The following is a 25,927-nucleotide window of genomic DNA, read 5'->3' as shown; positions in this document are numbered from 1 at the left end:
GCTTCAATTTTAAAAAAAGAAGTGTATGTGCTCAAAACTCAATAATGTAATTCAGCATCAAGTTCACATCACTATTGGCCTATCTATCAGTTTTATTTTAGAGCCAAATATTATTTCAAGATTGAGCTATATTTCTTCAAAGCCAATAAATCAATCTATAAATCAATTGCCCAATAACATAATATTTCTAATGACTGAATGCAATACATTTTGGAACATGCTATACTATATTCTCCAGCTTAAATTTTCATAAATATTTCTCCCTTTTTAATGAAATCACAGTTTAACAATATATTGAACAATCCAAACATCTTGACTGCACAAAAATTGAGGTTTTCAATGGTTATGAAACAGTGGATTAAGTTTTCATAAGATCAAGCATATGTGCAAGCAACTTTCTTCCTGGAAATGGTCACTAGGTTTAAAACAGCATTGACAATAATGTAAGGGAAATGTGATATACAGGTCTCTAGAAAGCAGCTGTGCAAACAAAGGGAAGAACCTTATGGAAAACCATGACACATTAAGAGATCTGTTGATTATATTTCATGTCTATTTCAAGAAATTTTGCTTATACGAAATCAAGAATATAGCCTCAAATGGATAATTTGGTAGGTTACACATTGCCTTCATACTGCTTGATTCATGTTTTTCACTTGACCGAACACCACTTGCAGTCTGAATATAAAATGATTAGATTTCAGTAATGCAGATTTTGTTCCAAATGCATTAAAATAGTTAACACATATACATAACATTTCTATATCTTTGTGTATTTGAAAATTGCATAATGTTTACCATTTTAAGATAAGAATGAAATAGGATATTTTAAAATATCATATTTGGCAAGTAGCTAGCAATATTAGTTTTCTTTTCCAAATGCAAATTAATTTTCTCACCATGATAACAAACTAAAATATTGTCATAATGACAGGTAACATTTTAGTACCCTGTAATTTACTACATTTAAGTACTGCATAACCTTTTGCTCATTTGGAAAATAAACTTACAGGCCTTCTTGAAATAAACTACTATTAATGTCTTCACCTAAATTTTTTCACTAGTTTATATCATTTTTTAAAAGGTTTTCCATTTAAAAGATAAATCTAAATCTTCTATGCCCTTGATTTTATAATTAAAAGATATTTATCTGCCCTCCAGTGTTTTTCCTGAAATTCCTTCAAATAATCTTGAGAAAAACAAATTATAAACAAAGATAAATCAATTTTTGGTTATCTTATTTACCTAGTTAATATTGTCATTTTAAATGTATAAACTTAAAAATCTTCCTATAAGAAACAATTCTTCAATATTTTCTCTTGAAAACATTATCTGATACTACAATAGGAATTTTGTTATATTTTTTTCCTAAAACATTACACTGAAAGTATAAACAAAAAATGAAAACTCTATTTAGACCTTTGATATCACAAATCAGGATGATTCCATTACCCCTTTACTTTTTTCCTATGCCTCTACTTCCCAAATATTTCTAGTCATAGAAAACTGGGGAATGGCAAATGAAGTAATATTGAAATAATTATAATTATAATAATAATTGACAGCATTTACATCCTTAGTCTTTGCTTATGTATTAATTTTTTAAATGCTCTACAACAACCCTTTTCAGTAGATATTCATATTAACTCCATTTTTGCAAGAACAATGATCCAGCCCTGTGGTATGGACATGATGGGTTTGACTTCATGATTTTTCTCTTCAAAGGTGGATAATAAATATTCTTCTCAGTCTTTCCCTTTGGATACAGAAGGCCATTTCTGGTTTTCTATCTTTAAAGGATAAATAACTTTCAGAATCATCATCTCCTCTTGGCTGACCGCTGCCAGCATCTGTTTTCAGTCATCCCCTACATACCTTCCAAGACGTTTCTCTTCATCTTTCTGACCTTTTCTCTCTGACCCAAATCTATGCACCTCTTTTCTCAACTTGCACTCATTTTTCCTAACTCCTATTCCTAAACCCTTCTGCTAGTTTATATCAAGCTCATTGTTTTTATATGCACCTCACTTACAAAACTATCAAAGATTGCTATGTCAACAATTTTAAGTATTTGAGGTAAAATCCAGATGTTTGTATTGAACAGCAGTGCCAAACACCAGACATTTAATATAAACAATATGTTTACAAACCCTCATGTACTGGGTAGAATATTTTTTAACTCATATAACTAGACAGAGTATTGAACATGTGTAAGAAATAAAAAGCATTAAAATCATTAAGTTTGAAAAATCATTTTTCTATATTATTTTCACAACTTCAGCTGGATATACCTGAGTGTGGAATTTGTACTTTAGTTTTATTGTTAAGAAGCAAACATATATTATTTCTATTTTTTAAACCAATTGAAAGGTCAGTTATGAAAGCAATTAAACTAGAATATAGTTTATTTATATTGTGAAAAATTACACTGAAAATATCTCTATTTTCTAATTAATTAATCATAATATATGATCATTGATTGTACCCAGGTTTCTTTGTATTAAGAAACATAATAGGACTCTAAAAGAACCCATTACGATCAGGAAGAAAATTATGCAAGACGGTTAAAATTTTTTATACTTTTAATACGGTATGTTAAAAAAATTTAGTTTAGGTAAACCAATAGTACAGCCCCAACTCTTCTGTTTTCTAGCCCTATGATCTTAGACAAATTATTTAAATTCTGTAAACCTGTTTCTTCGTCTGTAAAATAAAGACAATAGCAGTGCATATCTCATATCTTTGCTATGAAGAATAAATGTGAAATGTAGTTAAAGTACTTGGTATGATGCCTAATAAAGCATATATAATCAATAAATTGTTATTTTTATTATTATAAAATAATTACCCATTATACAGTAGAAACTCAAATTATGTAAATACCTCTCATAACTCTTTACAGTCAATTTGTATTTGGATGTTCATGTCTATGGGAACCTATAATGGTTTCCCTTAGTTATGTAATTATAAGGAATGAAGTATTGAGATATATATGTGAATACTCAGTAAAGATTTCAGAGACCAAATAGAAATTAACAGGACCTAATTGATGTGTATGTGTGTGTGTGTGTGTGTGTGTGTGTGTGTGTGTGTGTGCACGCACATATATGTATCCTATATATAGGAGACACGTATATCCTAACCTAGCATGGCATGTATACAAGAGATATGTGGATCTTGGCCTTCCCAATCTGTTGTTGACTTTACTGCCTAGCTATTTAATTTTCAGATTTTCCCAAGAATTATGTAATTATTTAAAAATCTCACAAATTACTCTTTTTTTTAACTTGCCTAAGCCATGTTTCTGTTTTAAGACAGTCTTTTTGTTTGTTTGTTTTGTTTTACTGAGATTTCTACTAAATTTTATAAAGATGATAACAAGAAGCTAAACTTTGGATGTAGAAAACTCCTGTAAAAACATAGCCACACACTGGTATTTCATTCTGATTGTTGTACTTGAAGCATGCATTTGGATAAAAATATAAAGTCCACGTATGGAGAATCAGTTCACAATGAATGAAAAAGGAGGACCTTACATTGAAATCAGAACTATTGTATCTAGATGCAGCAAGATAATTTCACAATAAGTTTAAGGAAATCCTATTTAACTAAAGAGAAAAATTGTGTTCTCCATGTAAAAGATTATATTCCAATACATGTCAGATATTTTAAGTGTATAGGAATGTTCAGCAAAATATCAGGCTATTGAAACTGAAGAGTCTGATAAAAAAAAAAAAAAAAAAAACTCTACTGGTTATATCCCAGCATATAATCGATCATGGAAATGCACTTCTTTATTGCTTTATTGTTCATACAACAGCTGAAGGAAGAAATAACCTCAAAATCAGTTAATGTAGGAAACCAAGAAACATATTCCATTTAATCCCTATGTTTATTTTTCTTCCCACAGTAATAAAATATCCCTCTCTGCAGAAGCTGAATTATTTGAGTAGAAATGTGGAGTAGGCAAGTTTCAGACACACTTATGTCTTCCAAACCTAGACCATGAATAACAACAAACTGTAATCATTTTCTTGGCAAGAGATAAAAAATTAAGCATGATGTCTTAAAAAAGAAAAACAGGTTTATATCTTTCTGATGTTGTGTGATTAGCTAATAGAAGTTCTTTTTGCTGTATAATGTACTGTTCCTTCCCTGAAGGACTCATAAACTTGTCTAGGCAACACCTAGTTAAATCAGGCATTTATTAAATTTCACTATCCTTTTAATTCACCTTTGAACTCTTGGAACAGGTTATTAAATGAGACAGCCAAAGTTCCCTTTTGCACCTGCAAATAACAATTGAATCTACAATTAAGGATCATTTCCTCTTTTTTGAAATTCAAATAATGGCATTAAAACAGAGTGTAATATTTTTATCTGCATCTGGTCAGGCTATTTCCTGGCATTTGGGATGAGGTAACAGGATGACTGCATAAAAATGCTACATGAAGATGCTGAGGTAATCTCTAGGTGACTTCGGAAACGTAGGCAGCTACTAGACATTAAAGTATACAGTATGAAAACAGACCACACACCTCTAAAGCCACTTTAAGCGGCAGGGCGTGAGAGGCAGGGGAAGGGGGAGGAAACGACAAACTTGTGTTTCTACATGAAAACAAAATAAAAATTAAGTTAACACTAATATTTAATTTGGATGAAACATATTTAAAAATATATATTTTTACCAGCCTTAGAACTCATTATCCAGAAAGATCTAAAACATTTAATACAATTTACCCTTCCCCAAACAGTCATATAAACTTTTCTCATACCCACTTGCATAAGCATATTCTCTGGAGCAGTTTTCATTTCTTATCTACCAGAATTCTTCTAGACATTTCCAAAGCTTCTCCCACACAACTCCTTTTTAAAACCTGAAGATTATATTCAATATCTGTATTACATTCACTATCTGTATTCATCTCTAATAGGCTATTGTGTGTTACCAACTAGTCAATTTTAATTGCTACTGAACTCTTTCCCAGTTAGTCTAAAAAGTTAATCCTTAACTCCAACTAAGAGTTTTCTAAGTTTATCATTTTTTGAAAGAGTTCTTTGCTACTACCATTTCCTGCATTCACATATCCCTGAATTCAGAATCCAAAATGAAAAATACAAAGTATTACCAAGGGACTATAACAAATTTGCAATACCATTGTAATTTCAGAAATTTTAGAGCCACAAGAAATCTCAAACATTTAATTCAAAGTTATCATCTATGGATGAGGAAACTGAGTCCCGAAGAGATTAAACAACTTGCCTACGAAGAGGGTAGAGATATGGGAACATATGTATATGTATAACTGATTTACTTTGTTATAAAGCAGAAACTAACACACCATTGTAAAGCAATTATACTCTGATAAAGATGTAAAAAAAAACAAAAAACAAAAAAAACGTGCCTACGATCATCCAGCTAGTTAATGGAACCAGAATTTCCCAAGACTGTCCTGGTTGAATTATACCCTGTTACCTCTTAAAGCTGTCCCAGTTTAAAAAATAAATCATAAGGTCCCCTTAGTTAATGTAACTACTCAAGTCTAAACTAGAAGCTGGGCATCTCCCTCAAAACAAATTTTTTAAAGCACTGAATCCTAGTCCCTAGGCAAACTGGTAGTGCCAACTTTTCCCTGATTTTTCAAAGTAACTAAACTAAAATCAAACAAACCTACAAAAAATGTAATAACTATCACAGAGGAATGTGTCTTATCAAATTATCTTTTTTCATTCTATTAGACTCTGCATTTCTTTATAAATACAGACCTCAAAGTAAGTTCTATAAGAAAGAAATTAGCCTAGAAACTGCCAAATAAAAATTGTCACTTGCCATCTGTCTCTACAAGGATTGAGTCACTAGTTACTGCAATTGCTGACCTACAACACCTGAAAGTAGTTCAGGGTGGAGATCAGGAATGAGACACTCTGTGCTCTGGGAAAACCTGGCAGAACAGGCCTTCAGATAGTTAGATATTTTCAGGGGAAGGTTTTATGAGCCCAATTTCTTGCATCTTCTCATATCTAGGAAAGCACTAAAATCATTAATGGAGACATCTGTTCCTATGACTAGCAGCAACCTCCTCGTTACTGGCAGCAAGCCTCTGCCAACATGTGTGCTTGACTGCACATCTCCCCCTTCACCAAAATCACAGTATACTGACTCCTCTCCTCCTACCCCCAGCTCTTCAGAGCAGTTCCTCAGAGCTATCTGAGATGCTACCTCCCAGGCTATAGTCCTCATTTTGCCCCAAGTAAAACTTAACCTACAACTCTCACGTTGTGCTTTTTTCTTTTTCCAGTCAACAAAACATAGGGGCACAGTTCTGACGTGTCTGTATTCAATGTATGGGCAAGACGTCACATTATTCGAATAACACATATGCGGTAATACTGCTATCAACAAGGCAGTGAATGGCAAAGAAACGTGGGACATGTAAGGTTTCAGAAATTGGGGGAGGTTGAAAGATAGAGGGTAGAAAGATGTTAGAAAAGATTTCATGGGAAAGATGCCATATTTGGGAAAGGCCTTTAACACACCCGATTTCAAAAGTCAGAATGCTGGAGAGAGAATAAGAGAAGAGAGAAAATCATGACCATGTTCAGGGAATTTGAAGTAGTTGAGGCAGGTTGAAGAAGAGATGAGGCTGTGGGAGTGGTGAGATGGAAGTGTGGGGACAATAGAGAGAGGAATGTGAATGTACAGACGATCATTTTATGTAATCCAGTAGCCAGTGGGGACCTGGTAAAAAATTCCAGAGAAGCTGACAACAAACACACTTTTGGGATAATCTGATAGCAGTTTGTAGATTTTCAGTAGAATTTATTTAAGAAAGTTGTTGCAAACATCTAGCTGTGAAGTAGAGAGTAAAATACTAAGCCAGAATCAATAAGAACATGGATTAGGAAATTAGTCACATCTGGGTTTGAAATAGTCTCTGCCATTTATTGAGTGTTTTGAACAATTTTCTTAGCCTTTGTAAATTTTTTTCCAGATATTACCTTTGTAATCTAGGAAGGGTTAATAGGAAACTCAGTTTTGTTCGGAGGATAAGTGAAATGGAAAAACATATTTATCTCAGGACATAGAAAATACTAAGGATACAATTTTGTTCCTTTTTATGGCTAATATTCCATTGTATATATGTACCCATTTGTAGAGACATGGATGGACCTAGAGACTGTCATACAGAGTGAAATAAGTCAGAAAGAGAAAAACAAATATGATATATTAACACGTATATGTGGAAACTGAAAAATAGGTATAGAAGATATTATTTACAAAGCAGAAATAGAAACACAGACGTAGTGAACAAACTTATGGATACCAAGGGGGAGGGGGGATGGGATGAACTAGGAGACTGGAATTGACATATATACACTATTGATACTATGTATAAAATAGATAACTAATGGGAACCTACTGTATAGCACAGGGAACTATACTCAATGCTCTGTGGTGACCTAAATGAGAAGGAAATCCAAAAAAAAGAGGGGATATATGTATATGTATAGCTGATTCATTTTGCTGTACAGTATAAACTAACACAATATTGTAAAGCAGCTATACTCCAATAAAAAATAAATAAAATTAAAAAAAAGAAAATAGTAAGGATTCAGTGTTAAACGTTAGTGAAATTGATGTTGTTAAAGAAGTAATAGTGAGTGGTAGCCCATTTTTAAGACTAATCTGAGATAGATGTATAATAAAGCAGTCCTTGATAACAGTAATTGAACTTGATTTTATTTTTATGCCAGGATTCTTAAAACATTTTAGTATTTCTGATGTTGGGAAATTATTTTGCCTTACCAAAAATTGTTAACTTGGGGGACTTTCAAGATGGCAGACGTGAGTATCACCTTCCTCCCCACAAGTACTTCAAAAATACATCTACCTGTGGAACAACTCCTACAGAACACCTACTGAACGCTGGCAGAAGACCTCAGACCTCCCAGAAGGCAAGAAACTCCCCACGTACCTGGGTAGGGCAAAAGAAAAAAGAAAAAAACAGAGACAAAGAATAGGAATGGGACCTGCACCAGTGGGAAGGAGCTGTGAAGGAGGAAAGGTTTCCACATACTAGAAGCCCCTTCGCGGGCGGAGACTGCGGGTGACGGAGGGGGGAAGCTTCGGAGCCACGGAGAGCGCAGCAACAGGGTTGCGGAGGGCAAAGCGGAGAGATTCCCGCACAAAGGATCGGTGCAGAGCAGCACTCACCAGCCCGAGAGGCTTGTCTGCTCACCCGCTGGGACGGGCGGGGGCTGGGAGCTGAGGCTTGGGCTTGCGTGGGATCCCAGGGAGAGGACTGGGGTTGGCGGCGTGAACACAGCCTGAAGGGGGCTAGTGCGCCACAGCTAGCCGGGAGGGAGTCCGGGAAAATGTCTGGACCTGCCAAAGAGGCAAGAGACTTTTTCTTCCCTCTTTGTTTCCTGGTGGAGAGGAGAGAGGATTAAAAGCACTGCTTAAAGGAGCTCCAGAGACTGGCGCGAGCCGAGGCTATCAGCTAGGACACCAGAGACGGGCATGAAATGCTAATGCTGCTGTTGCAGCCACCAAGAAGCCTGTGTGCAAGCACAGGTCACTATCCACACCCCCCTGGAAGCCTGTGCAGCTGCCACTGCCAGGGTCCCGTGATCCAGGGACAAGTTCCCCAGGAGAACACACGGTGTGCCCCAGGCTGTTGCAACATCACGTAGGCCTCTGACTCAGCAGGCTTGCCCAGCATTCCAATTATAACAACCATACCCCTCCCCCTCCCCCCCCCCCCCCCCCAGTGAGCCAGAGCCCCCTAATTAGCTGCTGCTTTAACCCTGTCCTGTCTGGGTGGGAACAGATGCCTGAGGGCAACCTACAAGCAGAGGCGGGGCCAAAACCAAAGCTGAACCGCAGGAGCTGTGTGAACAAAGAAGAGAAAGGGAAATTTCTCCCAGCAGCCTCAGGAGCAGCAGATTAAATCTCCACAATCAACTTGATGTACTCTGCATCTGTGGAATACCTGAATAGACAATGAATCATCTCAAAATTGAGGTGGTAGACTTTGGGAGCAACTGTAGACTTGGGGTTTGCTGCCTGTGACTGATTTGTTTCTAATTTTTATGTTTAATTTAGTTTTTAGTGCTTGTTATCATTGGTGGATTTGTTTATTGGTTTGGTTGCTCTCTTCTTTTTTTTTAATTATTATTATTTTAATATATTTTTTTCTTTTTTTCTCCCTTTTCTTCTAAGCCGTGTGGCTGACAGGGTCTTTGTGCTCCAGCCTCGTGTCAGGCCTGAGCCTCTGAGGCGGGAGAGCCGAGTTCAGGACATTGAACCACCAGAGACCTCCCGGGCACATATAATATCAATCGGCGAGAGCTCTCCCAGAGATCTCTGTCTCAACCCTAAGACCCAGCTCCACCCAACGGCCAGCAAGCTCCAGTGCTAGACGCCCCATGCCAATCAACTAGCAAGACAACTAGCAAGACAACACATGGAAGGATGCTCAACATCACTAATCATTAGAGAAATGCAAATCAAAACTACAATGAGGTATCACCTCAGACCACTCAGGATGGCCACCATCAAAAAATCTACAAACAATAAATGCTAGAGAGGGTGTGGAGAAAAGGGAACCCTCTTGCACTGTTGGTGGGAATGTAAATTGATACAGCCACTATGGAGAACAGTATGGAGGTTCCTTAAAAAACTAAAAATAGAACTACCATATGACCCAGCAATCCCACTACTGGGCATATACCCTGAGAAAACCATAATTCAAAAAGAGGCATATACCACAGTGTTCATTGCAGCACTATTTACATTAACCAGAACATGGAAACAACCTAGGTGTCCATCAACAGATGAATGGATAAAGAAGATGTGGCATGTGGCACATATATACAATGGAATATTACTCAGCCATAAAAAGAAATGAAATTGAGTTATTTGTAGTGAGGTGGATGGACCTGGAGTCTGTCATACAGAGTGAAGTAAGTTAGAAAGAGAAAAACAAATACCGTATGCTAGCACATATATATGGAATCTAAAAAAAAAAAAATGGTTCTGATGAAACTAGGGGCAGGACAGGAATAAAGATGCAGATGTAGAGTATGGACTTGAGGATACGGGGAGGGTGAATAGTAAGTTGGGATGAAGAGAGAGAGTATCGATATATATACACTACCAAATGTAAAAAGATAGCTAGTGGGAAGCAGCTGCATAGCACGGGGAGATCAGCTCCGTGCTTCGTGACCACCTAGAGGGGTGGGATAGGGAGGGTGTGAGGGAGATGCAAGAGGGGGGGATATGGGTATATATGTATACATATAGCTGATTCACTTTGTTATATAGTAGAAACTAACACAACATTGTAATGCAATTATACTCCAATAAATATGTTTAAAAAAATTGTTAACTTACACTTTTTTCTAATGTAATATATACATGTATACAATATGAGATCAGATTGAAGGTGTTTAAGAAAAGTTTTGTAATAATATTATGATTTTATAATTAAAGAGTCCCTTTTTGGCCCATAATCATGAAGGCATTGCACAATTTTCTAGCTCCTGCTAAAGTCCAGTCAGACTTGAAATATACTAGCTTCCATTTAACTGAGGGCAGTGTGCCATGAATTCTGAAACATATGCCACTAATTGAGCAGGACATTTAATGAGATTTGAATTTGTTCTCTGTTAATGGCCCTCCAACAAGATAAATTCTTAGTTTTCCTCAAAGTAGGCTGTGATCTTGGAAGAGTTAGATAGCATTAGCATTATATTACTTAGACACCAAATGGAAAAATGGAAAATTAAATGAGTGTGAAAAAACTAAACTTGGCATTTACTTAAAATTTTGAAAGAGAAGAGTTATGGCCTGATAATGAAACGGCACTGATCATTTTTTGCTCTAATTAATAGTACATTTATTGAATTAAGAAATAGATTTTAAATAAATAAAGACCAGTTCAAATTTTACTTTCAAGCATATGGGACTTCATTCCAACCCAAGGTAAATTTTTCCTGATCATGAACACTAAGAATTTTGACTGGAAGACAGTGTTACTCGCACTTTTCTGTTAAAAATGCTGTAAACACACACACACATAAACACACATACAAACAGATTTGTATAAACACACATACAAACAGATTTGTCCCAAAATTTTAAGTACTGACCATTTTATGAAATTAAGTTTTGCAGTATAACAATAGTATACCACGAATTCTAGTTGCTTTTCTTTTTCTTGTTGTAATGCAATTGGTAACTATCCAGAAAGCTAATTGACCCAACAAAATTCCATGTGCTATCAGGACCATATGAGGATTTTCATTCTTCCTGAATAATCAGATAGCATTTTCAGGAGAACTAGCTCATCAGCTTCAAACACCCAATGTTGTTTTAATTAGTTTAATTATGAACTTATGTAGTATTTCTTTTCTTTTAAAAGTTTGTACACTTTTGTATTTTATAATTAAATTTAGATTTTGTTTAAATTTCATGAAAGGATTATGTTTAATGAGAAAGCCATCCTGTTAGCATGATATAACTCAACCATCAGTTTGACTATGAACTGTGGCCAGACATGCCTTTTAGGATCAAAGATGTTTTTTAAGAAAAAAAGCTCATTTATACCCTTTTTCAATTCGTATCAGCTTCACTAAATCCTAAAATTATCTGGGTAGTATATCACTAGACTTCTCTATTTGGGAATCTCCCTTAATGCTCTTGACGTTTTAAATTTAATCCAGTGTTTCAGTGCAGAAAACCTGGTTACCCTTTAATTCTTTCAAATGTTACCACTTAAGCGGCAGGGTGGTGGTAGTGGTGTGCTGAATTGGGCAATTGGGATTGACATGTATACACTGATGTGGCTAAAATTGATGACTAATAAGAACCTGCTGTATAAAAAAATAAATAAAATAAAATTCAAAAAAAAAAGAAAACAACAACAAATGTTACTGCTTAAAATTCACAAAATATCTGGCATCTGGTAATGCATATTAAATAAAGTGTTTACAAGGTTTAAATATAATATGTTCTACCTTGCTAATTTGGATAAAGTAATTAAGATTTTAAGGAATATTTTGCAGTAAATATGACTGACTTCTTTTCTTTTGTATTTCCTTCCTTTCTCTTGTCTTATATTCACTTCTCCATTTATTTTTTCTCTCTTTCACACTTTTCCTGATATATACATAATTGCACACTAAGTATATAAGTTATGTATATAAGTTTCAAGATGTTCTGCTGATTTGGACCTACAATGTATAAGAACCAGGTTTTCTCATTTAGCCATTTGGTGAAGAGAATATCCACATTAAGTTACTACAAATCCCTACCATGTGATGATGAAATTTGGACTGTCTATATAATACTGTATGTGCCTTGAGAATGTTCAGTTAGGATATTTTTAAGGATTGCAAGTAATGGAAAACCCTACTTGCCTGGTTAACAATGAGGAAATGTTTTGTATAGCATTAAATACAGAGGGTAGTGGATTCCAAGTGAAGGTGTAACCTCTGAATCCACTTCTACGTAAACCTCTGATTTGGCTTTGCCTTCCTCCCAGTATTGGTTTACCCTCAGTTTGGTAGTCAGATGATTTTATGTTATATATTTTTAGCATCTCATCCAGACACACTTGGAAACATTCAGAGACAGTTAAGAGACTATTTTCCTCTTGTGTCTCTTTCTTAAAAATCATTAAATTCTTCCCAGACGCCCACCAATGAACTTTACTCATCCTACTGGCCAGAGTTAGATTGCTTGCCCACTCCTACATATAAATTTTTGTCCGGAGAGCTGGGATTACCAAAACAGGATTATCTATTTAACTTCCAGCCCCTGATGCTGAGGATAAAATCAATTGCAGCACTCGGCTGGACAGAGGAGGGATGGATATTTCAATGATATTGGGAATATTCAACAGTATTCATTTAGGAAGTGGGAAGGAGGATGGAATGGATACTGTAGGCAAAAAGTAGAATGTGCTTGGAATTCTGATTTCTCATGTGAAACCCCCTACTCATTAACTTCCATGGGCCCTGATTCCTCTAAGACTACATCTGAGATGGGACACAAGAATTCCAAGAGCGCTTTTCCTTGTAAGTGGAGTTGGTGACAGAATTTGCCTTAGGGATTGAACTTCTGAGGCTATCATCCATTGGACTTGAGATTTCTTTGGCAACACAGAAAACCTTAGCAGGGTTTTAGTCTTCCAATAATTTCAGGAATTGCCATTATAATTTTTGGGAGCATTGTCTCGTTATATGAGAGACAAATACATATATATGAGTATATACATATATATGGCAGCTTTTCCTTGCTCTGTAGATATAATATCTTCTCAAACTTCTCATGGGAATAGTTAATACTAGTTAGAAGGTGCAGCGCTGAGCAGTTAGGAGTCCCTCTATCCTTCACTGAAAAATGAAGCATAGGAATGACTTTGTGATCTTGTCCCAACACAGATTCTGATTCGGTAAGTCTGGAGCAGGACCACAGCATCTGCGTGTTTTTCTAGCTCTCAGTTGCTGTTGATGCTGTTGGTCCCTGGATCACATGTTAAGTAGGAAAGCTATAGAGTATTCAGCCTTCCTAGGATCAATGCTTAGACACTTGATATAGACACTTAAAAAGTTCTTTTAACTCTGGCCACTAGGGTAACTTTTACTACATTTATAATGTCTAACAAATATACAGTGATCTTAATTCAAAACAGCATAAGAAAGTTTTCAAATATTCCTGGTTTTCAAAGTTTTGCATAAATTTCAAGAAACATTTTAGAAATTCCTTTGTGTTGTTTTCTTTTATTCTTTTTTCTTGAGGAAAAGACAATTTTCACTTAAAAGTAGGTGTCTGTTATGCGAAAATATTTAGAACATTTATTACAAAACTTCGGTTCATATATTCTTGGTTCCTTTACAACAACTAGCAAATTTCCCACATAGCCTGTATACAGAATAAATGAATGCTCAGTGAATGCATTGCTTAACTTCACAAGATTTCAGCTTCTTCATTGGGTAAAATCAAGGTTCTTAAATCTTGCTACCACCCTATAACAACATGTAGCATAACAAAAGGAATGCAAGTCTGGAGGACAGGAGCTTAGCTTGGAGTTCTTTCTACCAATTAATCTTGGTGGAAAAGCAAATTCTGTCTCCAAACAGGCATCTGTAAAATACAGATAATAATGTTTTGAATATTAAATTAGATAAGGAATATGTCAATATGTTGTAAAACTAAAAGTGTTATACAAATGTTCATTACATTACTACTACCACTACTCCCACTAGTAGTACCACTACTGGTACTAGTATTAGTGACATTTTGTAGCAATAAAATGACTTTAATTATGTTTGGTCACTTAGAACAGCGGTCCCCAACCTTTTTGGCACCAGGGACCGGTTTCGTGGAAGACAGTTTTTCCACGGATGGGGGCGGGGGGGGGGGGATGGTTCAGGCAGTAATGTGAGCGATGGGGAAGATGAAGCTTCGCCGGTTTGCTCACCGCTCACCTCCTGCTGTGCGGCCCAGTTCCTAACAGGGGGTTAGTGGTCTAAGTCAGGGGTCCCCGGGGGTTAGGGACCCCTGATTTAGACCACTTAACACAGGTAGCATTATTGTAGAGAAAAGATATTTTCTACAGTCAAGTTTGTATATTATTATAGAATGAATAAGAAAACAGTTGACTGGATAAAATTAATCTCAATTTATATTTAGGATATAATATGGGTGATATAAATATCTAAAATTAGAATTTAAAGAATTAAAGTATAACGTTTTAACTACAACTATTTATTTTTATTACTTATTTTCAGTTTGGCAGTCTTAACATTTGGAAGGAAAGAAGATGGTATCTTACTTTGCTTTTAGTCCATCTTGATGCAAAAAAGAGAAAGAAGACTGGATTATTCAGAATACTAAATGTCATGGAGAGCTAATTACATCTGATTTAAACAGCATTTATAAGTATTCTCAAATGTAAATCAACTCTATCATGTATGTTTTAATCTCCAGAAAATGTGAATTTTCTGAATATGATTGTATGGTATATAATTTTCTTAATTAATTACATGATATGTAAAACTATTTAGGAGAATCATTTTGGAACTAACTAGAGTAGCTTCTCTGAAATGAAACATTAGTGATGTGCCTCTGTGTATATAAATTTTCATAAGAAGTTTCTTTTTGTATCTTTGGATTTATTCTAAGAGAAAATTAAAAATACAACACAAATTTGACACTCCCAAATCTGCATTGTCTACCTCTTTAGGGTCATTCCTTAAGCTGGAAACATTTTTCAATTTCTTATATAATCTTTTCTTTAAAATATTACATCACTATACTTCCCTAAGTTTATGTTACAGGATTTTCACATGCAGAAAAATGTTTTGTTAAAGGTTGTGGTTGGAAGTAAATAATTCATTAAAGGCATAACTAATAAACACTAAATATTACTTTTTCATACATTAAATCAGAGAAGCTATGTTCCAATAATTATATGTTCCTGAATTTACCTTCTTTCATTGATAAGCATTAAAATATAGATATCAACACTTAATATCTGTAGTGATCTGTCCACGAAGAAGCCAATGACAGAACTTTGCATACTTTTGGAAAATGACATTAAGGAAATGATGGAAGTTCTCCCACTGATGTTGTGATGCACTGTTATATTTTTATTCTCTAAAGCACGTGTCACCAGTTAACATTATAATTTTTAGTACTTTTTAAAAACTGCCTCCCCCAAGTATAACTTCCCTTTTGAGTTGCCCTCAGATCCCTTGAGGAGAAGTAAAATATTAATTTAGTACAATTCTTATTATACTAGACAGTGAAGTCACCTCCATTTTACAACAGATGTGACTCAGGCTCATCAACAGTGTACAAAAAGCTCATCAGGGTTATTTCTATGGTATGCGCCACATGAACGTGTAGTCCAATTAATGCGATGACAATTTAACACAGAGAAAAATATTCCAGAGCATAATCTTTTTCAAGGATTATGAACTCAGCAAACAGACATTCATTCAATTAAACAATGTTAAGTTCATTCAATAGGAAAAGTTAGGCCTGGAACTAAGTTTGGAAGTAAGGACAAGTAAGGGCTGAAATTCTCTGCATAACAGAGGAGTAAGACTTTGAAGGAAGAGTTAGACGAATATAGCAGAGTTGAAATGGGGAGAGAAGGCCCATCAAGATGGTAAGAGTAGCCAGGCCTGTATATATTAATAAAGCCAGTGAGAAGTCACCTATATCAAGGAGCCAAAATGATGTTAACAACAAAGATTCTAGCATGTAATTTTAAGTTTGTTTGTTTTTTTCTGGAGAACTATGTGTATAATCCCTTTCCCTGAAAAGAAATACAAGTTCTATATAATGCATAAAGTTCTAGTACATGCCAAGATTCATTTTTGTAGTGATTTGGTCAAAGGAACAGTGGATAGGTAGAATATAAGCCATAAAGTAAAATTTCCAAGATAATAGCAAAGAACAAGCATTTAGTGGAGGTGGGAAATAAAAACCAGAGGTGACTATGACAAACAGAACCCTTCAAAAGTTCACGGGATGTTCCACGGGGAAATGAGAATTTATGGTATGTATATATGGATCGTAAGTGGTGTGATTACCCAACTGAATTTTGAGTCCGAACCCAACCTCAAATTTTGAGAATATGAAATACCTTCCAGAATTAATTTGATTCTTTATTGTGACAGAGAAATAAGAATAGACAACAATAAATCTTCAACATTATCTGGAGGCCCAAGCCAACGTTGTAAATGAACGAAGAAATCCAGATTGCAAGGGAAGAAGGAAAACAGTCTCTGTTCACCAGGCACATAATTCTTTATACAGAAAATCCCAAGAAATCCACAATAAACTATTAGAACTAACAGACAAGTTTAGAAAGAACATAGGATGCAAGATCATTATAAAACCAATTCTATTTCTATATTCCAGCAATGAACAATCGGAAAATGAAAATAAGAAACAATTTCATTAGCAATAGTATCAAAAAGAATAAAATGTGTAGAAATCAACTTGACAGGAAATGGTTAAGAATTGTACACTGAGAAGTACAAAACATTAATAGGAAAGTTAAAGATCAAAATAAATAGAGACATATTTCATGTTCACAGATTGAAAGACTCAATATTTATTTTCATGATGACAATTCCCTCCAATTGATCTACAAGTCCAATGCAGTTCCTGTTACCTCTTCTTTATTTCCTATTGAAAAACTAAAGCCAAAATTTGTAAAAAGAGCTTTCTGCCTCCATGTTTTTTTCTTCTCAGTTCTGGTGAGAGGGCTCTCTCACTGCCTGGTAACTTCCTGGCTCCTCTTTCAGCAGCTACAGCTGACACAGCTGTGCCGTCACCTCAAAGATGGATTATTCTAACGAAAATTTTTCTCATTTGACACGTCCAGAGTATATGGGGTCAGATGGACATGTAAAATTATTTTAGTCCTAGCTTCAAGAATGCAAAACTGAGACAACATAAATACTCTAGAATAATAATACATTTTTACTATACCAGCTCATACATCCCTTACACACTATGATTTCCCAAGACAAGACAGTATTTCCAGTACTGGTTATCCATCAAAATCCACAAGTATAGCACCATGACCAGTCAGACAATAATAAGAGCAGTTTAAAGTTTTCCAGGAGAAAGAGCAAGGGACAGGAATAAGGAGGGGGAGAAAAGGACAGAAAAATTAAAAACAATCTCGATTACAGCTTCACCAAAATGCTGGTAAGGTTAAAACTCACTTGAGAGAAATATCCCAGTGAGAAGTTAAATGTGACAGTATCCTTCTACATTCTGGGGGGAAAAAATGTAAACATTTTCCTCTTTCAAAGGGTGGCATGAAAAGCATACCATATTTGGGGGAGAGAAAACAAAGAGTGCCAGGCACAAAAAAAAGTACATGGAGACCTGGTCAGATTTTCTTCATATCATAGGTGCCTCAGGTTCTTATCTATAAAACGGGATTCTCCTCTGCTATAAGAAACTGTTCTGCTGCTGGCGTCCTTTTCATCTCCTCCTTGCTGCTGAACACAGTCCCCTGATCTGCCACATAGCCTCCCAAGTCTGTGCAGTGAGGCAAAGGAAACTTCTGATGTCTTGTAATGTTACTACAACTTGTAAGAAAGAGGCCAAAACAACAGGGAGGAGACAAAAGGGTACCCATCAATCTCTGTTCCTCTTGATCCTCAATGTAGAGAAATGCTTTCTATATTTTGCCTGTAAAAACATAAATCATGTTTATGCTTTCTGTGAATATTACAATATCTACTACCTAGGGACAAAGAATGAAAAACATACATGAATAAAGGTGTTCATCTATCAACTGATATATCAACAGTTTTCTTAGGATTACTCAGCTTGGGACAGGAATCCAGAAATCTAGACATACACAACAAGAAAACCCTAAAAACTGGAGCACTGTGAGTTGTACACCTCATGTACCCAATGCTAGAGAATATCACAGATACTCATCAAACCTCTTCACATGTTGGAAGGATGAGAAGTTAAGTGGATTACCTCAAATTAAATATTCTCTCATTTAATATTCTTTTTTTTTCAGAAAAGTAAAACAATAAACATTAGTGTGAAATCTCATTCTTATTTCTAGTGTAAAAGAAATCAAGAGAGAAAATATGATCATAAAATGAAAATACTATAAGAAAAAAGTAAATGTTTTTAAAAGCAATAGAATTTGTCTCTGTAAAAGAGAAACGTATGGAGGTGAGCTAAAGAACCATTGTTCACCAGGGTATCTTGAAATTTGTTAAAGCACTTTGTTTTCCTGTTAGGAGAATGAAAATAAATATATTTGAGAATTTTTCAAATTAACGATGAGACTATTCTGTGAGAAAAGGTGAGGTTACGGATAGTTACATGTGCCTCCTCTTATCCATTATCATTTTTGTAATAAAATATATAAGGTCCCCAAATAGAAAACTAAATACTACCCACAATTATTTTGAACCACAAGTATTAGACTTGAGGTAATTATTCCATTTCAAGATTCTTCTATGGTTGATATCTTGAAGATCAATGAGAAAATTGCTTTTCAAATGTTTGAATTTGTTCAACAAATAATTATTGACCACCTGCTCAATTGAGTTCAAGACAATAAGGGCTACATATCAGAAAATAAGCAGTAAACCAGGCAGACACAATCCCCTGCTCTCATGGTGTTTACTGCCTAAACAATCATCCACTTCTACTATTTAAAACTAAACCCTAAAATTTGCATTTCTGTCCTAGCGGTTCAAAGATAAATGGAACTTCAGTTGTATTGGTTTTTTATTTATTGTTTTGTTTTTGTTTTTAAATGTACTTTCAAATGGATACAAGTCATTATAAATGTTATTTGTGGAAAATATGCCTAATAAAAGTTGTTTGTCAAAGCCTGTACTTTGAAAGGAACATAGGTCAGAAATGCTAACTTTTCAGATGTGTGACATGGAAGACTCTCCAGGGGCTGTTAGCCTATAGGGTAACTTTCGTGCCTCCATTCATTCAGTAACAGAAGATGAAAATAAGGGAGGAACAATGGACCAAATATTCGTTGTTTCTTAGATATATAAATAAAAATTTAATCTAAAATTCACCTACATCAGATTAACAATTGCTTTTTCTGGAAAGATATATACTTTGTTCTTTCTGACATAGAAGTTAAGCTAATATTTTTAAATGTTAATTCCAAGGCTATATTTGTGCTTTTGTTTTGGCTTGTTTGGTTTTGTTTTTGTAGAACTGTTTCTAGGTCACAGATGTGAGAGAATCTTTATTTTCTCTCTCTCGGTGAGAAAAATCTCACTAAAGCCACAAAAGAAAAGGGTCACTAAATTGACATTGTCTTGTAGGAGAGGAGTAGAGAAATGGCTGGTGTTTGTTGCTCATTTGTTTGTTTTTAAGAGAAAGATAACTAACCAAAATATCCTTCCTTGCTCAGGTTTAAGAACAGAAATTAAAATATTTTTCAATTAGACAAAAAACGATATACAGGAAGAAAGAAAAATGATAATGAAAAAAGGGGAATGAAAGAATGTCAAATAGATGAATATATAGAAAGATAAAGAGAGAAATGAGTGCTCTGCCCATTGCAGGACCCAGAAGGCCAAAGATACAGATACAAATAGACGGACATAAAGATCCTTATAAATATTTCAAAAATTAACCCATAGAGAACCATGCAGAGAAAAGAAACATATATACAAAGACATGTGCTCAAATACAGAAAGAAATATTCCCAAGAGCATAGCATATAACTTAAATATAACAATATAATTTAAATATTGCTCTTGCTTTTCCACAATTCTGCATTTCACTCTCCCTCTAAATTATCTTATGTAACCCGCATAAGTGGGTCCTGATTAAACATTTTTGCTGTACAATTTTATGAATGTGTATTCCCATTCATTTTATAATAAATAATGAAAAAAAACTAGCTTATTATTATATATACTGTAGTCAGTGAACACATAACTTATATAAATCTCATTTCAAATGTCTGAGGAAATGCCCAGAGCTTTAACTTTTGTGCAGATTATAAAGATTACATATCACATGAAAACTCTGACCCTTTAGTCATGGCTGCCTTAAATGCTGCATTTGGAAAGATCATGATGCTTTATTTAGGCTAATTGATAGGGGATTATTAGAAATGCCTGCCTTGGGTGTGGGAAGGGCAGAATGGCAGTTGAGGCAAGGCAGATTAGCCGCTTAGTCTTATTGATAAGTGGTAACCAGGCATAAGATAAATGGCTATAGTATTAAGTTAACCATTTATTAACCAACAACCATATTTTTGGAACTGAATAAAGCATCACAACTAGTTAAAGACAGTGAGATGTATCTCCATGAAGTGCCTGAAACAAGTGGGGAGTCTGCCAAGAAAAAGTTTTACGTCTGTGATCGTCTAAAGTAGACTAGTTGTTCCAGTCCCTGGCTACAAGGTTAGCATCACCTAAGGAGATATTAAAAAATACCAATGCCCAAGTCCCATCTCGCACTAATAACATCAGAGCTTCTTTGGGCATGATCAGTATTTTTAAAATATCTTCCAGGTGATTCTGATGCAGAGGGAATGGGAGTGAGAATGTCTCGGTTTCTCCCTCTGCCTTGATCATGCGTAACCACTGTAGAGGCTTCTGGACCTCAGAACGGCCTTCCAACCCCTCTAAAAGGAATCTCAAACAAGACTTTAAAGGGTCTGAATTGACACTTAAAGCAAGAGATTTTTTGTTGGTGTTTATTTTATTACAGGGATTTATAAAAGTTATCTTTGTCGTTTTCTCCATATTCAAGAGAAAAAGATTTAAAGCACAAAGAAACAATAATAATGAACTAAATGCCTAATTTCAAATAACATTAATCTTAGAATTTTACTTCCTTTTCTCCTCACCTGCCCTCATTGACTAAGGCTATTCTTAACTAGTGAAATCTGATTTTATGCCAGACTAAATGCCGCTGAGGAATAGAAGATAAATGTACCCAAATGGATGTACACACACACACACACAAACACACACATACACACACACACACACACACTGATCTTTAGTTCCCTAAAGACATTAGAAAGTTGTCAGCAGTAGCATAATGATAGTCTTAATTATTAAAATTACTCTTGTGTGGAGAGAACTTTTAGAGTAAGATACCAATGGGCATGCAATATGTTAACTGCACTATGGTCTTTTTCTTTCCTTTTAAAATTAAATTCTTAGGAAATATTCCACTGGCTTTCATCAAAACACCTCTCATCACCCCAGTGCCATGCACCCTCTCACACAGTCCAAAGAAGTTATCAATAAATTCTGATTTCATAAGAAGTACAATGCCCTGAAGATATATTTTATTATTCATTTAGGTCAAGCGATTTCTTTATAACTACAACTACAAAATCTATTAGTCTCAATTTCTCATATTTCTTTAATATGTAATCACATATTCATTAATTCCCAAATTTTTTATGGTGACACAAAGATGCTGTGATTTAATATTATTAATTCGAAAATAGTTTACATGTTTTCTTTTAGGTCTCAAGAAGGGCTAGTCTTTGATCTTTAAGAAATAATTTTATATATTCTAATATAGATGTGTAGATATTGATACATAATTATTTCAGGGAAAATACTTCAAAATATTGCATAGTCTAACATGGGCCTCCATGGATCATAGAAAATGTCAAATAGACCAGAGCTATGGCATAGAAAAGAAAAAGCGTTCTTTTATGTTGCTTCAGGAAGAAGAATCAGGACCAATGGGTGGCAGTTACATGGAAGCAAATTTGAGATCAATATAAATAAAATGAACAATCAGATCTGACTTAAAAAGGGGCCACCTTGGCTTCCCTGGTGGCGCAGTAGTTGAGAGTCCGCCTGCCGATGCAGGGGACACGGGTTTGTGCCCCGGTCTGGGAAGATCCCACATGCCACGGAGCGGCTGGGCCCGTGCGCCATGGCCGCTGAGCCTGCGCGTCCGGAGCCTGTGCTCCGCAACGGGAGAGGCCACAACAGTGAGAGGCCCGCGTACCGCCAAAAAAAAAAAAAAAAAAAAAAGGGGCCACCTTGTTTAGCATGCCTATTACTTGTAGTTGGTTCTCAGTATGTCCAATTTGGGAATTCACCAACTTGGAAAATATTAGAGCTACAAATAGGCAGTAATATAAAGCTGATACGCTGTCAGCCTACCCCCATCCCATGGAAGGAGTGCCAAACATTCATTCTCAGACACAACCAAGAACCAGCCCAAGCAGAAGCACTCTTGTTTCTCTAAAGGACATTCTCTGCCTTCTTAACCAGGCCAGGGGACATAATTAAATATTTGGGTTTTTAAATGTCTACCCTTCCAGCTCCCAGGCAACATTCTGTTGGGACCAGACAACCAAGAAGAAAGTGCACGCTCAAATCTTTATCTCAGGGCACAGAGGCAGTTAAAAAAACAAACGTTAAATACCAACAAATGTGGCTATTTATTGTGTAAATAGACTAAATTGCCTCCCCATTTTTCTGTCATTACAATTTCCCCTGTGTTTCAAACAGTGAAATATATAAATTAAAGTCAGGTTTTTTCTTAGTTGGAAAAGAAGAAAAGATATTATATAATCTGTGTCTAGTAATCCTAAGTAATGCCACTTAGTTTTGATCCTTTTTGCAGGAAAAAATATATGTGTGATATAAAGGACACTGAATAATTTATGTAATATTTAATAATGCAGTAAACTGGGAAGAATTCAGAAGAACACTCATGGTGATCTAAGTTATTTTCATGCCGTACTATTGCATATGTGCCCATACACTTAAATCTATTAGCATGGGCAATTAAAAAGGAGAAATACTACAATTTGGAAATTAAGCAAACAAGAAAAGCTGCTTTTATTTTGACTGATAAAATAGCAGCTTTTTAATCATGTAATTTGAATTGCAAGAACGTATCTTGAGAAAAAGTAAATTAATGGATGAGGATTTATAATTATGCTGTTGTAAACTGAGCACCGTTTTCCCTATGCCCAGAGCTGCTGACAAGGAGTAAATGTATTAAGGGTGACAGATGTCTATGATTCAGTGATACGGTATAGCAAGTGTCTCAGAAGCAAAGACGCTGTAGAAGTATAATAATTTCCACCCAATCTCAAAGCTATAACAATGTATTACTGATCTCTCTCTTAATTTTAATGCTATCTTGATCTGCTTATCCGAGGTTTGAAAATGCTACTGGGTCTCCTTATCTCCGCTATGTGCTGCACTCAGGCCTGTGCATCTTTAGGGAGCAATTTGATTCACCAGGAAGATGTGGAAGCTATAAACACAGTGCAAATGCAAATGCCATTTTCTTGAATCCCTCTGACTTCCATTCCTCTGCGGCTGGCTGAAGCCTCTATCACCCTATTTCATCTAAGCCTTCTAGAGGGTGAGGCTAACCTTGGCTTCTGTGTTTCTGAATTCTGGCATAGATTCATGGGAGAACATCTCAATGGAACTTAAAGTCTAATGGGAAAATGTTACATCCTCAGCTTGTCACACCTGCTGAGACGCTTCACTTCATGCTGTAGGGACAAAGTAAATATACCTCCCGGGTCGGCCTTTAGGACTTGTAAAGCAGGCTCTGGACATTAACGTGGCTCTTGAAGCCAGGTGAACTTTGCAACTCCACTAAGAGGCAGGCATTTTAAATGTTTTCTATTCTGAATGTGAGGAAACAGAGGCCAGAATCCGTAATACTCTGCCTTTAAAAAAAGTCTCCTTTTAAAAAAAATCTTCATAAGTACATTTTTGCTGATATTTCTGATTCTCTTAGGATATGTTATGCAATACAAATTTACAAATAGTTTTCTCAAGATATTATACTTTTACCAGCAGTTTGAGAGGATCTTTTTCCTTGGACTGTCATATTGTTTATAGTTTTAAAATGTTTTATTAAATGAGAGGCAAAGACTTCCCTGGTGGCGCAGTGGTTGAGAGTCCGCCTGCCGATGCAGGGGACACGGGTTCGTGCCCCGGTCCGGGAAGATCCCACATGCCGCGGACCGGCTGGGCCCGTGAGCCATGGCCGCTGAGCCTGTCGTCCGGAGCCTGTGCTCCACAACGGGAGAGGCCACAACAGTGAGAGGCCCGCGTACCACACACACACACACACACACACACACAAAATGAGAGGCAAATTTTCTACCTTGGTATTTGTGAGATAATAGAAAATACATGTACAGGTCTCTGTCCCTTGTTCCTGGCACAGCGTTCCTAAAGCCTTTGTAATTGCCTAAATAATGAAAACACTAGGAGCATCTTTTTTTTTTTTTTTTTTTTTCTCAGTCTGTTATCTCCTTGAACATAGTAAGCATGTTTTTGGTTTTTTGGTTTTTTTTTGCGGTACGCGGGCCTCTCACTGTTGTGGCCTCTCCCGTTGCGGAGCACAGGCTCCGGATGCACAGGCTCAGCGGCCATGGCTCACGGGCCCAGCCTCTCCACGGCATGTGGGATCTTCCCGGACGGGGGCACGAACCTGTGTCCCCTGCATCGGCAGGCGGACTCTCAACCACTGCGCCACTAGGGAAGCCCAGCATGGTTATTTTTTACTCTGTGTCTGATGATTCCAATATCTGAATCACTGGGGGTGTTTCTTTTTTCTTTTCTCTTTCTTTTTATAACCATGCCTGACTGGCTAGTTTTATTGGAGAAGAAGATGTGGAGTTAACAACATGAAGACAGTTGGTACTGATCTCGGAGAGACAGCAATGAGCAGCCCTGAACAGAGATCTTAGTTCCCTGCCTAGGAATTGAACCTGGGTAGCCTGGATGAAAACCAGGAATCCTAGCCACTAGCGCACCCGGGGCTAGATCTTTTGTCCTATTGAGGTGACTCTGAGTGGCCTTCTGGATGGCTCCTGGATGGCGGCTGGTCATCAGAAAGACCAAGCCATGATTAAAAGCTTGGAATTTACAGCCCTACCCCTCATCCTTCAGACAGAGAAGAGGAATTGGAAATGGAGTTAATAATTGGTCATGCCTACATGATGAAGCCTCAGTAAAATCCCAAGAGTAGAGGGTTCAGAGAACTTCCAGGTTGGGAACACGTCCATGTGCTGAGAGGATGATGCACCCCAACTCCACAGGGACAGAAGGCTCCTGCAATCAGGATCCTCTCAACTCTCGCACTATGGATCTCTTCATCTGGTTGTTTGTTTGTATCCTTTATCATATCTTTTAATAAACTGGCAAACATTAGTCAGTGTTTCCCTGAGTTCGGTGAGCCACTCTAGCAAATTAGTCGAAAATGAGGAGAGGTTCATGGGAACCTCTGATTTGTAGCCAAATCAGACAGAAGTTGTGGGTAATCTGGGGACCTACTTCCTGCAATTGGCATGTGAAATAAGGTGAGAGCTGTCTTGTGGGAAAGAGCCCTTAGCCTGTGGAATCTGACACTATCTTC

The 25,927-nt window shown here is 36.2% G+C and overlaps 1 protein-coding gene across 3 annotated transcripts in view; it reads right to left on the bottom strand.

The window, feature by feature from the left end:
• CSNK2A2IP (casein kinase 2 subunit alpha' interacting protein) overlaps positions 1–25,927 on the bottom strand; it is a 158,504-nt gene that overhangs the window by 27,939 nt on the left and 104,638 nt on the right. Inside the window, exon 1 of one of the 3 annotated variants that reach the window (XM_060010491.1) lies at positions 8,216–8,543. The exons of the other annotated variants lie outside the window; for them this stretch is intronic. The gene's annotated coding sequence lies outside the window, so the exon portion shown is untranslated. Of the gene's footprint in view, positions 1–8,215; positions 8,544–25,927 lie in introns of those variants that run through there. 3 annotated transcript variants of the gene reach the window in all.

The sequence above is a fragment of the Delphinus delphis genome, chromosome 4, assembly GCF_949987515.2.
Source record: "Delphinus delphis chromosome 4, mDelDel1.2, whole genome shotgun sequence".
Taxonomy (NCBI): domain Eukaryota; kingdom Metazoa; phylum Chordata; class Mammalia; order Artiodactyla; family Delphinidae; genus Delphinus; species Delphinus delphis.
This window is presented reverse-complemented; position numbering and strand designations above follow the sequence as displayed.